We start from the raw sequence: 23,027 nt of genomic DNA, 5'->3' as shown, positions 1-23,027 counted from the left end.
TTTAAGCCAAGTTCCCGTTGACTTAAACAAAAGGAGGCTTAATTTTATTTAATTTTAAAAAGTCACCATGGAAGGATCCTTCTCCAAGAACTTGCAGCAATATGAGGAGTGTGTACAAAACAAGTCCAGACATCAAACAGGGCAACTCCCAAAATGTCTCTGCATTTGTAAACATGCATCACATCTGCTCACCTTGGCTGTAAGCATGAAACATAAAACTTGGGATATCTGTCTTATTAATTTAAATGGATGCTAATTCAGGTTGTGGCTTGAGGAGATGGAGGATGCAGCTGCAGCTGGCTTAAAAAAAAATGTTTCAAGAAAAAAAAGACACCCTGAAAATTAAATATTTTTTTACTAAATAAAAAAAAAAAAAAAAAAAAGGGATAATTTGCCTGATCTGATTTGTAGTGCAGCCCTAGGTAGGCCATTTGGAGCAACTGCATAAGCACTGCTGAGACTGTTAACCTTTTCCTGGGATCAAACAGCAGTCTTTGATCCAAAGGATGTCCACTGATGGTGAAAACATGAAACATGGAGTGAGGGAGAAAAGCTTTTGTGGCATTGATATATGTTTCTTTTATTCCACAGTATGTGTGAAAATGGCTGGGGAGCCTTTATTGGGAGTTATACTGAAGGTTACTTCACACAACCACAGACTGGGCTTCAGCAGGTACGCTTTTCCAAACACCAGTAGAAAATCTTACACTGAGAATGGGCACATAGTAGTTTGTAGGGATGTGGAGCAGCACAGTGTATCCCTAAGATAAAATATTTATATAAGTATAAATAAAAAAATATGAAAATTTCCATAAATAAATACATTCTAGGAATATATTTTACTTAGTCAGTAAAGAGAAGTTTTATACCAACATAGGTTCCTGTGCAACAAGGGACAGTACTCTTAGAGACTGCATGAACTAAACTGATGTATATTTGATGCATACTTATATATGCATAACTATATTTGATCCATAATTATAACATGGAGAGTACATGGAGATCAGGTCTGAGATGTGGTATAAAGTGAGTGGCCCAAGGTGACCTTCATTCATGGCCAGGCACTACATGAGGCTCTTGGTTTAAATGTTAATATAATATTTTAGTCACTATACCCCTGGTTGATACACCTTTTGGACACAGTTGCTGGAAGAATGCTTTGTCATGTCCCTCCTTGGCAAGTTACATCTCTAAGATTTTACTGGCAGAGCTGCTGATCTGACTTGCATCATGCAGCTCTGTCAAAATACCTACCTGCACATCTGACTGTGAAGAAGGTGTCTGTTTGTCGCCAGGGGCTTTTGACTTGAGGCAAAGCATACTGAGCACAACAAAAATGAGTTGATCGAGACCGATCTGAACTTTCAAGAGTTTGGAGATCTGAAATTAAAAGAACAGGGTCTTAGAGTTTTACAAACTAGTTGAATCCATAAATACAAGCATAGTTACCGTGCCATCGTTGGGCTACTTTCACACACTGGTTAGTGTAAGTATTGTCTCTCTCCCCTCATGTCAATATCTACTCAGATGCACCAGCCAGCCACACTCCTCTCCATGCAAAATGGGCTTCTTTGTTGAAAGAATATACCCAAATTTTGATGGAGAGACAGCAAATCTGTTAACATGGAAAATACAGTTTTGGGAGTGCTGCAACCTCCTGGAAAATGTCAGGCTTCACACTGCAGATATTAAATACCATGTAGTAAGAACTCTGTGTGGATTTTGGTGAGGCAGAAAGGGGAAAGTAAGGCACGTCCTAACACAAAAAGTGAGGTCTGTTTCTTAAGGGTGCAAAAATGCCTTGACCTTTTGCCTTTGGCAAAACCTCACTTTATACGTGTTCTGTGGCTTGTGTCACTTGGCCACATCCCAAGCTCACCTCTAACATGGCTACATTTCAGCAGTGTGGCGTGTGCAAGTGTCGTGGATGATTATCTATGTGACAGTAGTACCCAGAGGCTTAAGCTAGGGCTGTAGCCCTTCGTGTTAGGCACAGAGCAAGTACGCTGGTAGTCTCACTCTGAACATCTCCTGGTCTAGAAAGACCTGCAAAAGAGGAAAGGAAAGAGAAGCAGCAGCAAAAAAAAAAATAATCCAGGGTTGCACAGCATGGAAGCAAGGCAGCTGAGGTTCCTGCTAATGGGTGGTGGCTGTTTTCTTGCCTTCCCAGCAGCCAGTGTTGTGTCACTTAATGCTGCAGAAGGTAACTTTTGGGTCATGTCTAGGCATAGGGCTTTTGCAGGGCAGCTCTGCTGGCTTTTCGTGATGTGACAACCTAAGAGTATTTCTCATCCTGTATGACTGCTGTGCCCTGCTGCCAGAGTGACTGTCCTAATGCCTGAGTGACAAACAGGTACATGTGCCTGTGTAGAGGTTTTTCTAGGGCAAAGTTCAGCCTCCCGAGTTTCAAACTGCTTGTATGCAGCAGATCATTGCTGCTGCTGGAGCGGCACCTCGAGTACCTGGACCTCTAATGCTGCAGCCTCCATCTCACACTTCGGGCTGAAAAGTGCTCTGCAAAGGATACATCGTGTTGTTAACACTGCTGATGTCCCAAGAGAGCTGTGTGCAAGAGGTTATTTTTGTTTGTTCAAAATCCTTTGATTTTTCCCTGATTCACAGAAATGTCTGATGTTCTCCAGAGTACAATAGACTCTATCCACGTTGGTAATGACTATTTCTATTCAATCTCCTTAACAGGACTGGGGGAGCAGTAACTGGTCACTCCTCTGCAATGTCACTCATGATCCCTCCTGGACCTTTTGAGTGACTAGGCTGGTAGGAAATGACAACAGAGTGCTGATGAGATTAGCACTTCTTGCTCTTCATAGTGTAAAAAACCCCAGGACTAACTCATTCTTCAAGCTCCTCAGTGACTAATAGTTGTTTTATCATCTTTTCAATTAGAAAGCATTTATCAGCAATCTTTGCTAGCTCACTGCATGAATTGACCTGTCATTCACTGTCTCAGCCCTTGGAACTGGTAATTAAGTTTAGCAATCTGGCTCAGCAGCTCCAGTTGAGATACATGGTATGTTTCCATGTGAGTAGGCAGATACTTTGGGGTTTCCTTCCCAATAGAAAAGGGCTTTGAGGAAAGTGAAGAAGGGTCTCAGGAGATGCCCTGTGTCAAGAACCTGCAACCCTGAAAGCCTCACAAGCAGAGAACAATGAGTGGCATGGAGCAGCTCCACCATGGCTGGGGGTGGGCTGCAGAAAGGTGTCAGTGGGGCCAACCTGACTACCTATGGCCCAGGGAGAGGAGCAGCTTTGTTTGGAGCTGGCCAAGATAAACTGGGACCAGCACACAGTTCTCCCTAGCTGAGCACCTGCTTCATCCCTAAACTTTCCAAACTGCATGCTTTTGGAACAGTAAAGAAGATTTTGCACTTCATTCTCGATGTGAGGTATGTCAGCCTTGAAGTTTGGGCACAGATACAAAGCTCTGAAGTCTGGGTACCTCTTTCTTGTTGAGCAAGGGGTAAAGCAAAGCAGTTGCAGTGAAGCATGTTATGTGTGATGAAATCCAGGGATCAAGTACACTGACACAGGTCCTACATCTTCTCTGGCACATTTCTCCTCAGTGCCAGCAGAGGACATGTCCTATTGACAGTGTAAACAACAACAACAACAACAAAATGTAAGCCAGCCTCCTGCTGAAGGAAATTTTTTAGAGGGGTTGACCCTAGGGAAAAGGGACCAAACTGCAATGGCACAGTGTGATTTGCCATGCTAACCCAAGGGTAATGCTAACAATGTCACAGGTATTGCTGACATTGAGGCTGCATGCCTGTTGTTATCTCCTGGCCTGTCCAAGTATCATTTACTTTTTCGGATAAGAAGACATTTGCAGCTTGCTTACACTAAAGCCATACTGCTGGTAAAGGAGCTTTGCCCCTCATCTGGATCTGTGGCTGACAATAATTGATATGGACTGACTTTCAGTAGCTAGCCCACTGTTTTTTTAAGCAAACTTTACTCTGAAAAAACAGACATCTTAAAAAAACGCACACAATCCTCTTCACAACTGCCAAGGGGTACAGAAATGCCAGATCCCCATTACTCACTCCAAAATCAGGGTCAAGTTGCCTGGCTTGGGGTTTTGGAGGAAACATACCATTTACAGAGTTCACTGAACCCCACAGAAGATTTGGATTTGAATTTTTCTGGAGCTGCCCTAAAATATTAATTACTGTTTCTGAAAATATTTTTTACTCTCTTTTACCACAGGAAACATCCTAAGGGGATTTTTCTACTTCTTCTTTTTCCCCTCCTTTCATTACACCAGGTTTGTCTCCCTGCTGTCTTAGGGAGACCACCTACAACTTAAGGAAATAAGGATCTCTGTGAAAAAATACAGGCAAACCTGGTATTTAAGGGTCAGCTCCCCACAATATTTATCTAGTTGTCTGAGCTCGTCCGACCACAAAAAGGGAAAGAAAAAATATCACTATCATGTGGTGGCTGGGAGGGTAACCTCTGTTAAAAAACAACAACAAAAACAAAACGCAGCAGCGTAAAATTGATGGGAAAAATGCCAAGTAGAGAAAAGGAAATGGACCCTGATATTTATGAGATACAGTAAATAATAGCACTAGGAGGTAGTGCTTGGTGAGAATAAAGCAGCAGACATCTTTAATTTTGGAGCAGAGAGATGGGATTTTAGTCTAGTATAATTTATTTAAGAGGTTTCTCTGTGTTAATAGAGGAAAAAAGTGGTACTGAACATGAATAAAAAAAAAGAAAAAAGTACGGGAAAAAAATGACATGTTCTTCCCTGAAACCACCCAGAGTTTCCTTAAAGCATTCTGCACCCTGAAGATCATGTGCCTTAACTTCAGACCTGAAAAGCAGAGTAGGAAAGAAACACAATTTGGAGCAAAGGCTGCCTTTCCTCACTGAGGCACTAAGCAGAGATGTAAATTACAGGGTATCTGTTTCAGGCCCCTTTCAGTATACAGCTCCTATAAGAGCTCCAGAGTAAGATAATCCTTTGGAGATCAGAGGCAGCGTGCTATTAGCAGGAGCTCATAGGTTACATTTAGTGGTGCCTGGGGTACCTTTATGCTGAAGTGTTAGTGTCAGCTCGAAAGCACATAATCTTTCTCTTGAGTCTAATTTTACATTCATTGCACATGCAACAGAATATTCAAATGTGTTTAATTAGTCGAAAGATTGTGCTTTAAACCCACAAAAGCAAGGCAGGAAGGAATAAGGATGAAAAGTCAAATAGCCTCTTTTATCTAATTGCATCTCTGACTGTCTGGGAGTCCCCAAGCACCAATGCGAAAGATATTGTAAAGATATTTAAATATAAAGCCATAGCTGAATGTGCTACAGCCACAGCAAACCCCTGTGTTTCTCTTATGCTTAATGACCAGTTGAACTGTTCCTGATTTACACCAGTTCCTATAGAAAGGGAAAAGTGTACAGTTTGTGTCTTCCTGGCCCCTCAGTTGGATCAGCTGTAACAGTTGTGGTGTGGGCAAAATGCCTTCTGTTGTTTGCAAAAGAAGTTTGTTACCTGCTTTAAAAATGCCTTATTTACATTTTACCATCAAAGAGTATTAAGTAAAGTTCTCGAGGATTTCCATTAAAGTTTGGTTAATAGCGCAAATAGAGGGTTATATTTAATTATAAACCATAAAGGCTTCACCCTTGAAAACAATGTCATAATTTTATCTTTCCATCTGAAGTACCTTGGTTTTTTGTTTGTTTTTTGGTGTGGTAAGTTAACTGGATTCTGCAGGTGCTTTCTGAAATCTAATGGTATAATTGTTTTATAAAGTTGCAGCAGATAAGTTTTTACCATGGACCCTGTGTAAAGAAGAGACCCATCAAGGAGAATGAAGGCTTGTTCTTCTGCCAGTTCACTTGCTACTTAGCCCTGGGTGAGCACTTTTGGCTCAGACTTTCAGGAGCGGTCACTCTGTCCCCAAGCCCATTAATGTGACATTATTTTATGCTCAATGCTGAGTATCAACAGCCCCAAAGGAGATGGACAGACATTAGCTCCCAGCCAGGCATCTCCAGGCTCTTCCAAGGGGAGCCAAGTGCCCTGGCCATGCTCTGGCTCAGCCCAGCTTCGCGCAGCTTCGACTCCGCTTATCCCCACTCAAGCGGTATAATGCCTTTATCTCATAGACACTTTGGGTGGAAGGGACACCTTCAAAGTAAGGTCATCTTTCATGTAAAATCAGCCTTTTCCTAGGCTAGGACAGGGGCCTAAAGATATGGGTTTTCCCAAGGTGTGGTCTGTGGTATGTGATTTAGTGCAAAGACAGTGCAAGAGTGAAAGAGAAAAAACAAACCGTAAAGCGAGCTGAAAATCCAGCTCCTAGAATTAGAGGAGTTAAGAGCACTAGGTCCTGCCTTAACAGAGTTCAGACAATTAAAGTAAGCCATTACTATTAAGGATTAATTAGCTCAGCTGGGATGGGTGATAACAAATGCCCTTCAGTGGGTTGTGACCAGGAAGATGCTGTATCCACGGCCCATCTTTGAGAAGCTACAGACTTTCTCCAGAGAACAGGTGTTAGAAAAAATCTGCCCAGTATTCCCAAATATGAAGGTTTCATCCTGGAAAGACAGCAGCTTAGCAAAAGCAGAGTAGAAAACAGCCACTTCATTCTAACCCATATCATACAATGTAGTGATTGTTTTATTTCCTTCTAGGCTGGGAGCATGGTGCCATATGCAGAACATGAAGCAGGATTCAGTGAATTTATTCCTTTAGCACTTTTGAAAACCACATCTGTGTATGCAGCATGTGGAATTTGTCATGCAAACACCTATGTTGTTTTAGATACCCTTAAATAGGCTTTCAAAGGGATCTCAAAGAATGCAAGCTATTGAAGAACTGATTGACACTTCTATGTACAGCGCAGAACCATCAGACACAGCTCTTGAACTGCGAGCACTTGCTCTTGCTACAGGCACTAACTGAGGGAAGCCTAGGTGGCTGTACCTCCCTGCTCTCCTCCCAGCTCTGCAGATAAATGCTAGGTAAGTTCTGGCAGTATTTGGTACTATAGTGCAAGTAAATCTCCTCCTGTGCTGGCTCTTTAATAGAGGAGATCTATTCAAGACATATTTTCTTCCTTCTTCCCCCTCTGCAGCTCCTGTTATTTGGAGGTGTAGCTGGGGAGCAGAGTTGATGTTAGTGTGTCCTCTGAGGAACAGGTTGGCCTGTTTGGATGTTTTTTCCCTGAGGGTGCAATGACCAGGCTGTGGAAAAGGTGTTCAGAGGGCTGGAGCCATTGTGGCATGGCTGGTAGGAATATTGAGGGGTAGGTGGTGAGGCTGCAGTTTTAACTGTAAGTACAACCTCTGGCCATAAATTTGATATTTTCTCTTCCTAAAACACCATCTACTTGCTACTGTTTATATCCCATCCCAACACTCACACATTCAGGCAAGTCTGTGCTACAGGGACACCTGTGGTCACAGCTCCTCCCTGAAATCATCTGTGCAGCTTGGGAGGAAGGTGACCTCCCTTTTCAGAGTACTTCAGCCTGAATTAACAGAAAACTGCCTGTGGTTGTGGGCACATTACTTTGAGTGTTTATGCCACTTATCTGTTACCTAAAGATGGAGGTTTTGAAGACACTTTTAAGGTTTTTTTTTGTTTTTTTTCTTTCAGCTGCTAATCTTACAGTGTCAGAGCCTGCACTCATGGGAAAGTTGCACCATCTTACCTCAAGGGGCTTTATGTTTAGTTAGAACGACATAGGATGAATTAGGCATTGGAGGATAGGAAGGCTCTGCAGAAGGATCTGGACAACACAAGAAGCAAAGTGTGACCTTGCAGCTTCCTGCTGCGCTCTTTCACTTCACTTTTCTGGTCAGTCACGAGAGAGAGCTCAAGCAGAAGGCAGCCGACTCCATCTCCCATCACCCTTGCAGGGCTACTGCTGTGCATTCCACTGCAGGGCAGCTGTCCCTGGCATGAGGTTTGCTCCCCGACAGGTTTGTGTGAGCACTGGTGGGACTCCAGGCTGTGGATCCCGTACTGTGTGGGCTGGGTGGATGACTCACAAAAGCCAGGATTGTGCCCTGCCAGCAAGCAACAAAGTGAGCAGTGATGCTGGGTGAAGTGAGCGTCCCCAAGGCAGCCCCTTGTCCCTTGGAGGGAGGATGAAGAGGAGGTGTAAATCACAGCTGGGTTTCCACACAGTAACCTGAAGGCCTTTACCTCTCTGCACGGTGTTTCACAAACAGCACAGTGGGCCAAGAGATGACTTTTGTGCTTGTTCTGGTTTTTCCACCCAGTGTGGCTCGCTCCCTAACAAAAATCAGCAGGCAGGAGGTTTCTTGGGTAACCACTGCTCCATGAGACAAAGTGAGAGAAAAAACAAACTGGGAAATATGGACTGTAGGCTTTTGCCTTGCCCACCCTTACGGCCTGCGTGCAGATGTGAAGTGCCAAAGGTCAAAAGGCCATTGACTTCGTCTTATTCCCCCTAATTTTTATGTCTACTGTTACTGGATGGGATGGGTCCAGACTGTGGATGCCTATATCCCACCGCTCTTTTCAGGATTCTTCCCAGTGTTTTTCTGGGGTAAGGACAGGGGCTTCCTCTGGGAAGTCAGCCCATGGAGCCCATTACCACCTCTGGCACCATTAGAGTGCTGAGGGATGAGCGTGGAGGCTCTTGCAAGGAGGAGCGCTCAGAGCTTGCAACTGCAAAAATCCAAAAGCAAAACAGTGGAAAACTGGCTGGATAAATGTGGAAAGCTCTTGGAAAATAAACAGCCCACAGAGGCACAGCCAACCTTTTTGAAACTGGTTTAAAGCGACCAGTTACTGAGTCCTCCTCCATGTGGGTTGAGCCTGAGGGGAAGGCTGGCACTCCCTGTGAGGTGTGCGGAGGGCACAGTGGGTCCCTCTCCCAGCCTCCTGGGACTATAACGTGGAGAAGAGAGGCCAGCTGGCAGTGCTGGAAGCCAAAAGCCTCCCTTCCCAGGGGTTGGAGCAAAGTTGAGAGCGTTGAGCAAGATGCAGGGCTGAGTCTGGTCTGAGTCCCCCGATGGTGGCAGGGGAGGGCAGGGGCATGGCAGGGCTGTGGGAGTCGTCGTCGGGCCTGCATCCATCTGCCCCGCAACACTTTTAAAGTGCTAACACGTTTTATGGCACCAAGCAAGTGAAACGAAATAGTGGCTCCTGGCTCCTCGTAACTCGTGTAAATTCCAGATGTGACAATCCTTTTACTGGCAAATGGAGATGTTTATCCCTGTGCTCTCCTCGAGTTGAATCAGCTCCCACTAGGAAGAGCTCGCTGAAAATGTGCCTGCCTGGCTACTAAACGGCTGCATAATTGTCCCTCTGCCCCTTCCCGGAGCTGCACATAAAAAGTGCAATCCAAATTCCTGGGCAAACCAGGCAGGGCCCTGGAGAGCACTTCCCACCCCCCTTCAGGAATTGAACGTCATGCCTAAAGGATAATGCAGGATTAGGGCAAGGGGAAAACGAGTGGCTTAAACAGATCCCAACTGCAGCAAGGCTCAGCAAAATGTGTCCTTATTCCCAGCCACAGCCCTCTTTTTTTTTTTCTTTTTTTTTTTTTTGTAAATAAGATATGTTACTATTGCAAGGGGAAGGAGGAAAGGGCCTCCAGATTGTGAAAGAGGTGGAAGAGGAACAGTGTTAGTTCCCTGAAAGCCCCCAGCCCAGGCCACAAGGCCGCCCTGCCCTCTGCCACACAGCGGCCTACATGGGAAACCCTTCCCAGCCCTTCCCTGCCCATCCTCCCCCACCTCCTCCTCCTCCTCTCCCGGAACACACAGGCACTAGTTATTAGGGATTAGGTGGAACAGATGCATGTAAGATGCTTACTGCCTTTTCCAGACACAAGGCCACTTTCCAATCAGCTCAGAGGAAACAGGGTAATTAGATGGGAGTCGTGGTCGGGGAGTGGGGGGGGGAATTAGCCTCTTACTCAACCAGAGCCTGCAAGGCCACCTCTTCCACCCCACACTCCCTCCTTTCCCCTCCTCCCCATTCCTCTGCCCACTCTGTCGTTTCAAAGCTTTTTATTTTTTCTTTCCCTTTTCCAGGAGGCAGCTGATGCCGGCCGGCTGGCTGCCAAGCAGGTCAGGCCTCTGCAGCTGAAACTGCCCGAGATTCCTAAGCGGGATGATGAATCAGCTGTGTCCTTTAGGACACATCCTCTCTTGGACATGTTGCCGGGATGTCGTGTCTCCCCGCTGCTTCCCCGTGAGAGTGTGCTCAGAGCTGCTGGTTGATGACACTGGTGGGTTGATGAGTTTGCTTTAACTCTTCCTCCTCCCCCTCATAAACCAGCTTTGCCTCCTGGTGAAGTTATTGCCCCTTAAGCTGACGATAGCAGCCCTAGATGTCTCAGTGGAGGAGGAGTGCCAGGCTTTGAAAGAAACGATGCCTTGCTTGTCATTTGCCTGCTTTTAAAAGCATATTAAGACAGCTTTGGCTTGAGTGCCCTGCAGGCAGGAATTCTGAGCCAGGACAGGCTGGTTTTCACGGTGTCCATCCCTGTTTCCAAAAAAAAGCCTTGACTCAGAGTTGCTGAGTGAAACTGCCGCAACTGGAGGCTGCTGTACCCAGGCTGCCTCGTGCCTGATGACTCTCACAGCACAATAGATTTTCTTTTTTGAACCTTTAAAAGTTCTTGGGTGTGTTTACAGCTCAGTGCTTGTTCATCCCTGAGGAGATTTTGCTGGCTAAAGTCCTCCAAATGTGGAGGGCTGTCCTGTCACTGTTAAGCACAGGGTAGCTGAAACAAGGTAATGGTTATCAGGCACTGGGGATGGTGATTAAGAAGCTGACTATTGTATTTATTACCATCTCCTCCCACAAGCTCCTGCCTTGCTTGTTTGCCTTCTGAGGCCCGACTGTGCTGCTGTTTATTGGGAGAGCACTGCACTTTTCCAAGATGTTTGGTTTCAAAACCATCAGAATGTCCCCAGGGCGTTTGAAAGGGGATGTGCTGTGTCACGAAAGACAGTGTTCCCCATGGAAGGATTATTTTCCCCAAGTGACAGGCTGGTTGAGCTGTAAACATGCAAAGGAGGATCACCATTACAAATGTGAGAGAGCAGAGAAGAGCTGACCCCAACTCAGGCAAAGAAACAAGAGAGTGTCTGGACTTCCCCAAATGCAGGTGCTGTTCCTCACTTGGTACTCTTTCGAACGTCATGTAGATAATTTTCTGAGATTGACATTAACCTCTTTTTATGAGCATGCACAAGCACCAAATGTTGAAATCCACTTCAGGCCTGGATGGAAAAATTCTGACTACGGTTTGCTGTCAGGAAATGCTGGTTCAGCAAGAGGAAAAAGATGTCAACTTCAACAGTAAAAAAAGGATCAGAAAGAAACAGAAAAAATATGATACCATTGAAGATACTCTCCTGGGGGCTTTTTGAAGCAGTGAGGTTTATTTTTCAGTGCCCTGTTTTTATTGTTCATTGACATGTAGGATAAACACAGCCAGAGCCGAGGCTGTACCTTTTTTTTTCCCCTGTGGCTTTGCTCAGTATATGGTAGGTAACAGCTTCTGCATACCCAACACATCCTTCCCAGTACCTACCTGCAATAACACTGGTGCTAACAGTGCAGGTAAAGTGGGAGAAACTTTTTCTGATGTGCCATCTTTCTTAAGGGAGAGCAAAGTGCCTCTGTGAAGCACAAAACTCCCATGGAGGCATGCTGGGATCTATCTTGGAGGTGGATTATCTCCTTCACTGACACCCTGCACTCCTGGCTGTGTGGGTTAACTGATGACCTAGTAAAACCATTGGCTCCTCTCAGGTCTTGACATACTCCTCATTTATGTAGCTGTGGCTACTTAGGTCTGGTAATTCTAAAAATGGGGTTCTTCCTGAGCACCTAAGTCCTCACAGGAGTACAAAATTAAATATGCAGGGCAGAAACAAGACATGGAAGAATAACCCTGTGTTGCATAGGAAGTGTGTGTAATTTTGGCTACTGCTCTGCATTTTTTTATGTCTGCCAAATACATGAGATTGACAAGTAAATAGACAAAAATATATATGTTGAAGCAAAAAAAGCTAAGAAAAACAGTATTCTAGTGAAGTTCTGAAAACAGCTAACCAAATAAATCTCCCCAAATACACAGCTTTGCTACCCAGGGTGGTTGTTTGGTTCAAGACCTTCCCAATTAGCATTATAAACATACCAAAGTGCTATGCATGTTTTTTGAGTAAATCACCTAAACAGATTATTACTGTTGGGTAGCAATTAAAATGATTGAGTAGTCTAATCTATGTCCTGGTGTAGTGCCAAGTATCAGAGCTCTGATTTATGCATTTCCCCCTCCTCCCCATGTTGCTTCTGAAATGGGACAGCGTGGGAAGCCTGGCAGCGCATGGGACAGAACTCCTCTCAACACTGTCAGGCCACTTGCTTCCAAATTCCCCTCCAGGAAGTGGGATGGTGAGAGGAGAAGAGACTTGGTGCTTCCCATCCCTGCTGATGAATGGAGCCAGGCTTTCTTCGGACTGCAAGTAAATTCACTGGGCCAGATGCTCAGGCCAAGCCCCAGGGCTGCTTGTTCCTAGGAGGGAAAGGTAGAAGATTCCTGAGGTAGTTTTTTTTTAGTTTCTTTATTTTGTGTTATGGTGAAGTTCCTGTCTCGGAAGTGATGCTTGTATTTTAGTCTCCTTTTTCAGTGCAGAAAGGCAGAGGATACAAGAGGGGAGCATCATTTTTATGACAACAAGGATGCATCCTTTGCAATTGTGACTTCCTTTGGCTGGGATGTGGGATGCTGTGGCCATCCTGCTGTGTTTTCTGTCTTTATCTGGGACAGCTGAAGTGAGTACCACAGTAACAGATAGATTTGTGATGAATGGACTGGCAGAGCCAACGTATTTTACAGAGGTTAATAAGAGTTTTGTAGCTGTTATTTATTACCAAGACGGGGAACGCCTACATGTGTCCCTATCTCTTACTGCAGTAGTAACGCTTGTCTTGAAAACCAGCTCATCAGCTTTCCCCCAGGCACTCAACTGCTTTTCCCCTCCTTACAGTTTCTCCAGGCCATGTTGCCCATTTAGCATTTCCCTGAACTACAAGGGACAGACTGAGTGTCTGGGAATGTACACACAAATCAGATGACCCGAAACAGCCTGCATTTTTTCTCCCGTTACTGGATCACTCAGGTGTTCTTGCTTTGAATCTCCCTCTTTGTTACCTACCAGGGCATTTGTGGCTGGAAGGTTTTCGGGACAGGGGCAGTTTGACACAGCATGCCCAGCACAGAGGAGCAGCCTGACCTGCTCACAGCTCCATGCGCTGCTGCTCTAATGACAACCGTGATTTTTCATGCCTGTTATTGGAAGAAGAAAGTAACTGTTTGCAGTAAGCCGCATACTAATCAGGAGCTTCTGGGGACCTTTACCTGTTCGTTTTCTTCTCCGAGTGACTTGCATCTGAGCGGGACACTTTGCAGCCCCGAGCCGATGTCAGCCCTGCCGGGCTCTGGCATTTGTCACTCACTCAGAAGACGGGAGCTCAACTTATTCTCCCAGCTGCCAAACATTGTTCCTGCTACAGGAGGCTTTTGGTCCCAACCTTAGAGAAGCTGTCAGTGTTCTGGCTGCTAGGCAATGCTTCTGCCAGCCCGGGGATGAAAAAGGAAAGACGGAGTTGTCCAAGTCTCTGGCCAGATAACGCCTGGATTTCACCGCCACGTGGTGCAGCTGCTCAGCAGCTTATGCATGCAAACGCTGTTGAAAACCAAAGGGCCGTGGGAGAAAAGGAAGAAAAGTTTTGTTTCTCCTCTCTGCTTGTTTTTTGTCATGCTGCTGTTCTCCTGCCCGGCTCCTCAGCTATGTGGCAGAATCGCTGCCATTGCAAATGTACGTGACTAATCTGTTACTTGAGGAAACGATTCACAGGCATGAATGACCCAGGCGACCAGGAAGCTGATGGGATCCTGTGCTGGGAAGAGTGTTTTGGGGGTTTTGGGGGTTTGATGTGCTTTTTTTTTTTTTTTTTTTCCCCTAGAGGGTTGCTCCCTTTGTTAACTGATGGGAGAGAGATACCCATCAGAGTGCTAGATGCACGGATAGGGTCTCTGTTAAAGAGGTGGCCGCCCTCTTCCCAGCCCCAGGGGCAGATGTGCTGCACCAGGACTGCACGTCCCTCTTCCTCCCCAGCCACGTGGGTACCGTTCCCTTGCGGTGGCGCGGTGCCATCAGCCGCAGCGTGCTCGCCGGAGTGCAGAGGCTCTGGAAGGTCTGGGTGTGAGATCAGGGCAGATCCTTACTCGTTCGTCTCCCAACCAGCTCAGGCAGACACCCGAGGCCGTGGGACCGGAATGCTCTGACCTGAATACAGCCAGGCACTATCCCTCCCAGGCCGGTCCTCGCCTCCCTCCACCACTTCGCTTTGCTCCGTTTCAGCTGTGCATCCTTAAGTGATTCAGGGGCTCCGGGCCAAAGGGCTCTTTGCCCCGCTGGGCTGATCCTGAAGAGAAGGGGTGATGTGCCAGGAGGTCTGGGAGGCGAATGTCATTTCATCACTTTTCTCCCAGGAGAGGTAGAGGGATCCAGCATGGGAACAACGGGGGTGGGGGGGCAGGGGTTAATGAGGAGAAATGGGATAAATTAAAGAAGGGAAAATGTAGGCCAAGTATTTGGAGAAAACATATGTTTAAATGCTGTCAAGCCAAGAATTATTTTCTCAAAAATAAAAAAGTAAATTCCAGAGAATGACTAAATTATTGGACACAGCTCCTAACTAGGTACCTTAAAAATGTGTTGAATCAGGCTGTTGTTGTGAATTACTAGCCCGGCTCTGGAAAATACACCCTAGGGAGCACCAGCTTTCCTGGTTTTCCACTGATCTTATTGCCAAAGTGAAATCTCCTGAGGCAAAGGGACATTAACTAACTTACAGTGCCATCTAGCCCCATCTAAGACATAAGGCGTCTATGAGTGGTTGCTAATTTTGTTCCTGTAACCGGGAGGCTGAGTCACTTCAGCTCTAACCCACCTCCTGGGTCATGTGCTTGTGGATATAAGTGTATCTTGGAGTACACCCGTGCATGCACTGGAATGTATTTTTAAAAACCTGTCCATGAGCCATAAACATAAATGCCTGACTGGGAGCCATCCCAGATGGACAAATCCTATGTGTTCTCATGGCCACTGGAGGTGGGGAGGGAAGCTCAGTGTTGCTTAGGCCTGGCTGGCACTTCCCGTTGATAAGACCTTGCTTTGGATGGCTCAGGGATTTGCCAGCCTGCGGGTGCTTGAGCTGGGAGTGTTGGGTGCTGGGTGCTTGCTGCAGGCTGTTTGTAGGGACTTCTCCCCAGAGCAGTGTTTGTAACAGCTCCCACTGCTCAGAGCATGGGTTTCCACTTTTTGAGGGGAAAAAAAAAAAAAGGCAAATATGAAAGCAACAGTGCTGCTGCTACTGCTCATCTTGTGAAACATGGTGGGGGCAGAGGGTGGTAGCTCCAGCCCCTACTGCCCACACTGTGCTGTGACTGCATCCCTGCACCTTTCATTGCACCCACCACAGATATATCATCCCCTGAGAGACGGGGACATGGGGTGAACTTTGATGAGGGTGAACCCATCAGAGGCCACAGAGTGGGAAAAATGCCTTGGGCTCCCTGCTACAAGGTTTCAGGGCTCTCTGAAGTCTGTGACTGCTGGTTTAGCTCTGCATTTTACCCTTGTGGGCTCCAGAGGGATTCAGGGGCTGTTGCTGGGGCCCATGGGTTTGGTGCAATATTTTGGTTTTGAGTCTGCAAAGCTGGTGTCAGCCTTTCTCTTCTGCCTTGCAAAAGACTAATGCAGGGAAGCTGGCCAGACTGACAAAGGTAGCGAAGTAACCTTTTTCTATGGAGGAAAACATCCATTATCCTAGCTGAGCTTGGATTACCAGTGTTTTTTCTCACTTTCTGCTTTATGTTTCTTTTTTTTTTTTTTTTTTTTTTTCCCCTTGTGTGCTTGCAGTAATGTCCGTAGCCAGACATATGCTCATGGCCTGGAATGAAGTCGACTGCAATTACATCCTAAGGGAGTCACTCAACGGGGGTTTTGTGGAGGCAGGACTCAGGCTCTGGTGGAGCTGCACATGTGCTGTTAGACCTCCAACTGCACTCGCTCTGCCTGCAGCTTTGTGGGAGCGAGGAGCAGCAGGCTCAGAAATACAGCCAGTCTGGTGCACATCTGGAGACAGTAATTGGAGGTAAAGTGTGCACCTTCTGTTCTCAATCGAATGAGGTGTTTTCTTGCACATTAGCAATTTCAGCGCATCAGCACCAAAATTCATCCTTCTAAACACACTTGCTCCCCATCTCCCATTCTCTGTGTTGGTCTGAACCTTCTCCACGCATAAAGGTGTTGGGAGCTGGGTTTTAGGGTCAGGCTGCTTGTGCCTTTCTTCCTTTATCTCCAAGAGCAGCCAGAAGCACATGCTGTGGCAACATAATCATTTAATCCAGGCTGGTGAAACCTGTTCTCCAGATGAACAACTGACAGATCGTTTGCTCTGCAGCTCTGCATATGAATGCAATGTTTGTTGGGGTGGATGGATGCCGGTGCCAGTTTTCCACTCCAGTTTCCAGCAAAACCAAGCAGCAGCCTGACCATGAATCTGCTTCCAGCTCCTTTCTCTGCTCCCTGCAACATCCTTGCTGCAGCCATATTAGTGCTGGGGCTCTCCTTCCCTGGCTGCTGGCTGCTGATGTGGATGCAGTAGGTGCACAGATTCCTGGCAGGTGGATGCAGCTGTTGGACAAGAGCAGCAGGCCTGTGGCGCCCGGGATAGGAACGTGTTTGCCTGGGGAGGCAGGTGATACCTGAAAAGGTGCAGCCAAAACTAACAAAGGTGTGTTCAGAGATAGATACAGCTTGATCTTTAGCCCCTGATACAAACCTAGCCTTGGCTGGGAAGCTGCTCTGCCAAGCCCTTTTGTAAGGGTGTAACAGCTTGGCGGATTGTTTGTGATTCCAGCAGTGGGTTGGAGCGAGGACATGTGCTGCTGCTTCCCTTGCAACTGCTGTGAGTTAGCAGGGGCAAGGGAGAGGTGCACCCCCTGTTTTAGGCCTCTCAGGTCTGAATGTCACATGTGAGGAAATGGTGCTCTCATAGTCTCATGTGCTGTCATAGGATTACAGAATGGTTTGTGTTGGAAGGGACCTTAAAGATTGAATTCCAAGCCCCCTGCCATGGGCAGAAACACCTTCCACTGGACCAGATTACTCAAAGCCCTGTCCAACCTGGCCTTAGAACACTTCCAGGAATGGAGCATCTATAACCTGTCTGAACAACCTGTTCCAGTGTCTCACCATCCTCACAGAAAAGAATTTCTTCCTAGTATCTAATCTAAATCTACTTTCAGTTTAAAGGCATTACCTCTTGTCCCATCACTACATGCCCTTGTCAAAAGAGCAGGGCCAGTGGTTCATTGCACATTGTGCAAATGCATGTGCTTATGTAAGCTTTCTGAGTGCCCAGAAAATCTGTCATCTCCTAGGTGCTGGAGGGACTTCTGGTGAGCAGCCTGTCCTGCTCTGCTGTGGTCCTTGTTTGCTGCTTCTCTGGTTTCAGGGGCCATCCCTTCCAGATTTTGTAATGCAAGAAGCAGCTGGTGGTGGCACAAACCAGGGAGAGGGCTGTGGTGTGCATTGGTGGCAGCCACTGCTCTGACAAATGGCATTAGAAACTTACCAGGTGAACATGCAATGGTTTTGCTGACATGTTCTTTATTTTTGGCTTAAGGAGCAAGCTGAGGGCTGAGACTTTACCAGGGCTACCTTATGCCTCTTGAATTGCCTGATCTGCTTGCACTGCCTCTGGAGAGGCTCTCTATGGAGAGCTGAAAGAAGCTGCTTGCATTCAGATTGCAATCCAGACTCCCATAAAGCATCTTTTTTGAGAAGAGCATGCATTAAATATTTTTGGGGCCAGCACTGTGAGGTTGGCTTAACCTCCAGAAACACTTCCCAAAGCTTGTTGTCCAGAATAGTGTAAAATAGTGTAAAAATGCACTGCATCCCCCTGCATTAGCTGGTCTGACCTACTGTGACCACACAACAGGGTGTTTCTTTCAGCTCAGATGAGATTCATACTAAGATCTGTATTAGTTGCACAGTGAAACAGCTTCTTTTTCTTCCTTGTTCCAGTGCCTGTGTCTGTGCTAGATGAGAGCCTGTGGGGAGTTCAGGGAGTGCAGGTCTGGCCCGTGTATCACTCTGTCCCCAGGACCAAGCTGGGAGAGGTCAGTACATGTGCACAGCTCAGAGCAATGCACGCTGTGCTCGAGGGGTGGGGGAGAGGGATGGGAGGTTTGAAACTGTCACTGGTATGGCTCAGGTTTGTCAGCAAAACATCATGGTCCTGAAATTTCAAGCCTGAGGCGGAGTTGGGAAGAACATCCTAGAGCTCCTGGGTTTCTGTCTAGGGCTTTGGAAACAGCTTCAGTCAAAGATTCCCCCTTCCTGAAAGGAGAGAGATGTCAGAGTGTAATGTTTACATCAGTTATGTGAAGTCCACTCAGGCCTATTCAACCCCCTGCCTCTGCATAACTTTTTTTGGCAAGCACTAACTAATAAGGAAGGGAGTAAATCTTGCTTGAAGTTATTTTTCTTCCTGCTCCTGTGTCCCACCCCCAGGCCCCCCATGGCAGGTGCTACAGAGGCGAAAACCAGCGCTCCTGCAGAGACAGATTAGCAGCACACAAAATGATCTCCCTCCTCCTTGTGTACCCCAGAGCCAGGAAACTCCCCCATCTCTCCAGCCTTGCAGCCCAGCTGTCCCAAACCCCAGACAGCAGGGATGGATAACAGCAGGCTGCTGCTCTCTGCACTGCAGCCCAGGCGATGAAGGAGATAATGGGAATGATTTCTTGGTACAAGTACAAGCATGAATCCTCTGAAGAAATTCTAACTCTAATTGCGGTGCAGAAAAAAAAAAAAAAAGAAAAAGAAAGCAAATGAACACACGTGCACACACACAACCTCGACCTCAAGTAACGTTGGAGGGTTTGGTTGTGTCTGACTCTTTTTCTCAGCTGCTGGTCCTTGAACTCCTCCCAGTGTGGCTCCACCACTGGAGCAACAGCTGGCGTGCTGAGGTGCACTGCAGGGCTGCCAGCTCTCCTCACTGCAGATCAAGCCTTGCACTCTGTTACTGGGGGATTTCCTTGAAGCCCTCGTGCCTCTCTGACAGAGTGCTCGGATTGTGTGAGAATTGTGCCTTTTGATGGAAGAAAAAGGGGCTGGGGGGGGGGGGTGTGTGTGAAGTTAATTAAAAAAAAATGTTTCTAGCACTCAGGATTGTGTAGGAAAATTAACAAATAGGAAATGAGTGTGACCTACAGTGAGTAAAATAATAATCTTTGCCCCGAGCAGGGCTGTATGAGCTGTTTGGATGACATGTGGCAGAGCAGGGGTGTGGAAGAAAATGGAGCCCTGCTCAGTGCTGCAGGCCTTTTGCCACGGCAACTGAATGAGTAAAAAACTTATTTTGCCACCCTGGATGCTAGCTCATGACAGGCAATTGCTTTAGCCATGGCGAATGAAGCCCAAGGAAGGGTCTATCACAGATTAACTCCTAAGCCTTGGGGTGTTTTGCTAAGTGAGGTGCCAGACCAGTCTGTGGAAATCTTGTTCTTGAATTATAATTCCTTTTAAATGTTAGACCCTGCCTGCAAAGATGAAGTGTTTCCTGGCCTCACTTTTCAGTATTGCTATTCTTTCCATCCTCTATTGCTTCCACAGTGGGTACAGAGACATGAGCTTTCAATACCTGCAAATTTCCATCTGGTTTGTTAGCAGCACTCCTCATGAAGGGGATTATGAAAAGTTGGAGATGCTACAGGTAAGCATCCAAACAATAATTCTGAATTCCACAATGAGGCAGTGTGTTTTGTGTGGTTAGAGCAGCAGGAACAGGACTCATGAGTGACAGAGCAAAAAATCAGTGATTGCTGTTTGGCAGGAGATACTTTGTCAAGCTAGGCAAGTATCTCCATTGTGGTCTCTGACTCACAATTCAAGTATGCTGGGAACATTTGAGGGGGCTGGGTCAGTTCTTTAAGCAGTGGGAAAACAAGGCTTTAATGCATCACGGCATAACTTTGGGTCTGTGCTCTACTGTTCTGCTTTTCTTTGAGGAAACTGGTGTGGCTGGCTGTGGAGAGAGGGAGGTGTTGTGAAACCACACATACACACACACACTCACATGTGATTTTAATCCCTCCTAACAGTGTTTCAGACTCATTTGACTGTGGTGGCTGAGCTGAACCACTTCTGACTTGCCCTCCTGAAAGTGAACGGAGGACAAGGCTGTGCGGTGGGGCTGGTGACAACTCGGTTTCAACCTCTGCTGCAGCACCCTGGCTGAGGTATGCAATGTAGAGGAGCTCGTGGAGGGGCTCACCACCCCCCTCCAGCTATTCAGTACCACTCCGTGGGCACAAGAGTGTCACAAACTGAGCGGTGAAACCAGGCTTGCAGCTCTGGTGTGTGGTCATTATGGTGACAAAAAGCAGCCGGGCTGTTCTGGTGAATCAGGCTGTGAGGGTAGGAAGGCTTGCCAGCAGCTCGGCTCTTCTGCTTCCTTCCACTGCTGCAGATAACACCGTGCAGCCTCCCAGGGAGGGAGGTGCATTTATGCCCTTACCAAAGGTGTTTTCTGTTGATATGGTGTGTTCCTTCACATGGAGGGGAAGGCAGATATGGCCAGACATCCTCTCCCAGATCCTGTTGCGTGGGTGAGAGCGGCTGCTGGCAGTGGGGTTGCTCCTTTGTGCTCCTCCGGCTGGAGACAAGAGCCCATTTGGGGATGCTTCCCGGAAAATACAGTTGTACAGTGAGCAGATGCTTTCCTGGACTTTTCCAAAGTCCATGGCTTTGTACCTCCTGCTTCTGAGAGAGGCTGGAAGGAGAGCCAGGAAATGGTGCTGGAAAAGTATGGCCAAAAATGGTCAAGACCAGGTAAGAAGCAGCCATGTGGCAGATGAGCTGCTGGCTCCATAATTAGGCCAAGTGCTTGGGATGCAAGAGGCTTGGCTGTGCTCAGTTGAGAGCCTGGCTTCCTGTGTGTTCCTCCCTGCTATGATTCTGACCAGAAATTCCATTTTTGACCTGAAAAATCTTCCAGATGAAAATTTAATTATAAAAGTGATGTATTCCCACAAGAAACTTCAGTGTCAGCAAATAAGCATTTTTTTCTGAAAAACTATTTTATTCACACACACAAAAACCTGGCTCCCACTTATTCCATGCTAGAGCATTACCCTGGTAAAAATTCTGTTGATTTGTTTAATAAAAATGATTAGGGTTTGCAGTTAGCATCCATGAAGCATACAAGTTGCAAAGAATTGACACTGGACCTGAAGTCCTCTTGCACAGGATAAATTTTCTTGGCAAGTTATTAAATCATGACCTATGCTATATCTGTGATTTATAAAAGTTTTCTGGCAGCAAAGAAGTGGGATGAATCAATCATGGGAGTGTTAACCCAGATAACAAGATTTTCTTTCCTTTGGTGCAACAAATTACTTGCTTTCTGCAGAGCAAAGGTGCAAGCATTTTCCTCCAGACGATGTGACTTGTAACATGGACTTTGTAAATATTTTCCTTATGTAAAGGTCTTTGCTCCTGGTTGTTATTGGTTCCATATTTACTTGGGATCTTTGCATGCAGAGGATGGCTTTTGGCTCGTGAAGAGGAACTCTCGGAGGCTGGACCATTTCCCCTCACACTCCCGGGTCTCTCCAAGACTGCGTGTAATGCTCAGGAAGGCTTCTAGGGGCAAGGTGCTTTTCTGCATCTAACAGAAAACCCTGCAAGCTCATTAATAAAGGCAAGATAAAATAAAGCTTGGAAAGTCAACATGTTCAAGAAGATATGCCATTCTGGGAAACAAGAGGAGAGGAGGTGTGTATTTACATGAACAAAAGAAGTCCAAACTGTAAACCGTAATATATCTGTTAGCTCATTAATGTGTCTGATGCTGACTAATTCCAGGGGTGTTCCTGCTGCCCAGCAGCAAAAGTGCAAATAAGTGGACAGCTGTGATTTAGTGCCAAATATTTGAACACATCGTGACAATTCAGGCCACCCACTCTCTTAAGTAAATACGACTTCTGTAGAATCATTTCAAACTGGGCTGAAGTGCAGAGCAGCCACTTTCATGTGCATCTCAGCCAAATGGCCCTTAAGTATTTGGGGCCAAACTGTGCCTTCTCTTACACCCTGGGAGCCCCCATTCACTCCAGAGTTTGCACTATGTGTAGCTGAGGGGCAGAGCTGACTCTTGATGCTAATCTGACTTTTTCTAGCTCAGTAAGTACAATTTCACATGTAAATGTGAATGTGGAACAGATCTGGACTAGATTATCTCCTGAATCCTTGACAAAAAGCCATAATTGTTTATCCAGATGATGTTTCTTTCTCTCTCTTTTACTTTCTCTGCACTTTAAACCCAAGGTTTTAATGGGCTTGTGAAATAAATACATGAGTGTAGATTACAGTGGTATCAAAGGTGGGAGGAAAGCCCTTCCCTTCTCCTCAGCACAGCTAAATGATCACTTGCTGCACACTTCAGTTGTGCTCTCCAGAGCCTTGGGCAGGGGTGGCTGCGGATCTGACGGTGGGAGGGAGGGTATTTCCAAGACAACACTTAGCCCGGGGCTCCCATTACAGATGTGAAGGACCTGTGATATATATCTTCTTTTTTTTCCTGGTAGGCAGTGAAATTTGTGCTAGTGGCTATATCTGGGGCACAGGGTTGTTGGGGGAGGTGAAAAGCAAGGGAATATGGAAAAAAAAAATTGTATTTATCAGGGAAATCTAGTTTAAGAGCACAAGTACTAAAACATTTTAATCACAGTCATACGGCTGTGTGTCACTGCAGGGCAGAATTAAGGCTATTTGTATGCCTTGGTAGCACACTGCCACACTTCAACAAGTTTGAATTTATTTTAAGCATAACTTTAACTCTGAATTCCCTGAGTTTGTAATGTCTGGTCTGGAAATAAATGCAACCTCTTTATATTGTA

The 23,027-nt window shown here is 46.3% G+C and overlaps 3 long non-coding RNA genes across 5 annotated transcripts in view; 2 read left to right on the top strand and 1 right to left on the bottom strand.

The window, feature by feature from the left end:
* The window catches only part of LOC147655702 (uncharacterized), a 15,017-nt gene extending 7,059 nt beyond the window's left edge, over positions 1-7,958 (top strand). Inside the window, exons 2-5 of the long non-coding RNA XR_015290217.1 lie at positions 592-673; positions 5,789-5,891; positions 6,676-7,005; positions 7,119-7,958. This is a non-coding gene — a long non-coding RNA (uncharacterized LOC147655702). The remainder of the gene's footprint in view (positions 1-591; positions 674-5,788; positions 5,892-6,675; positions 7,006-7,118) is intronic.
* The window catches only part of LOC111924034 (uncharacterized), a 12,666-nt gene extending 2,726 nt beyond the window's left edge, over positions 1-9,940 (bottom strand). Inside the window, exons 1-3 of one of the 2 annotated variants that reach the window (XR_015290228.1) lie at positions 7,698-9,443; positions 1,255-1,380; positions 555-761 (exon numbers count right to left, since the gene is read on the bottom strand). This is a non-coding gene — a long non-coding RNA (uncharacterized LOC111924034). Of the gene's footprint in view, positions 1-554; positions 762-1,254; positions 1,381-7,697; positions 9,444-9,835 lie in introns of those variants that run through there. The other variant, XR_015290227.1, reaches the window with a different exon arrangement.
* On the top strand, positions 9,287-23,027 carry LOC111924033 (uncharacterized). 2 transcript variants are annotated; one of them, XR_015290207.1, is made up of 9 exons: positions 9,287-9,885; positions 10,057-10,253; positions 12,346-12,814; positions 13,030-13,860; positions 15,970-16,204; positions 18,145-18,239; positions 19,741-19,840; positions 20,229-20,366; positions 21,670-23,027. It is a non-coding gene; the product is annotated as an uncharacterized LOC111924033 (long non-coding RNA). The 2 variants fall into 2 exon arrangements; XR_015290209.1 differs by lacking the exons at positions 9,287-9,885; positions 13,030-13,860.

This window comes from Cyanistes caeruleus, chromosome 1 (genome assembly GCF_971803275.1).
Source record: "Cyanistes caeruleus chromosome 1, bCyaCae1.hap1.1, whole genome shotgun sequence".
Classification (NCBI taxonomy): domain Eukaryota; kingdom Metazoa; phylum Chordata; class Aves; order Passeriformes; family Paridae; genus Cyanistes; species Cyanistes caeruleus.
The sequence above is the reverse complement of the archived record's forward strand: the minus strand, read 5'-3'. Positions and strand labels throughout refer to the sequence as shown.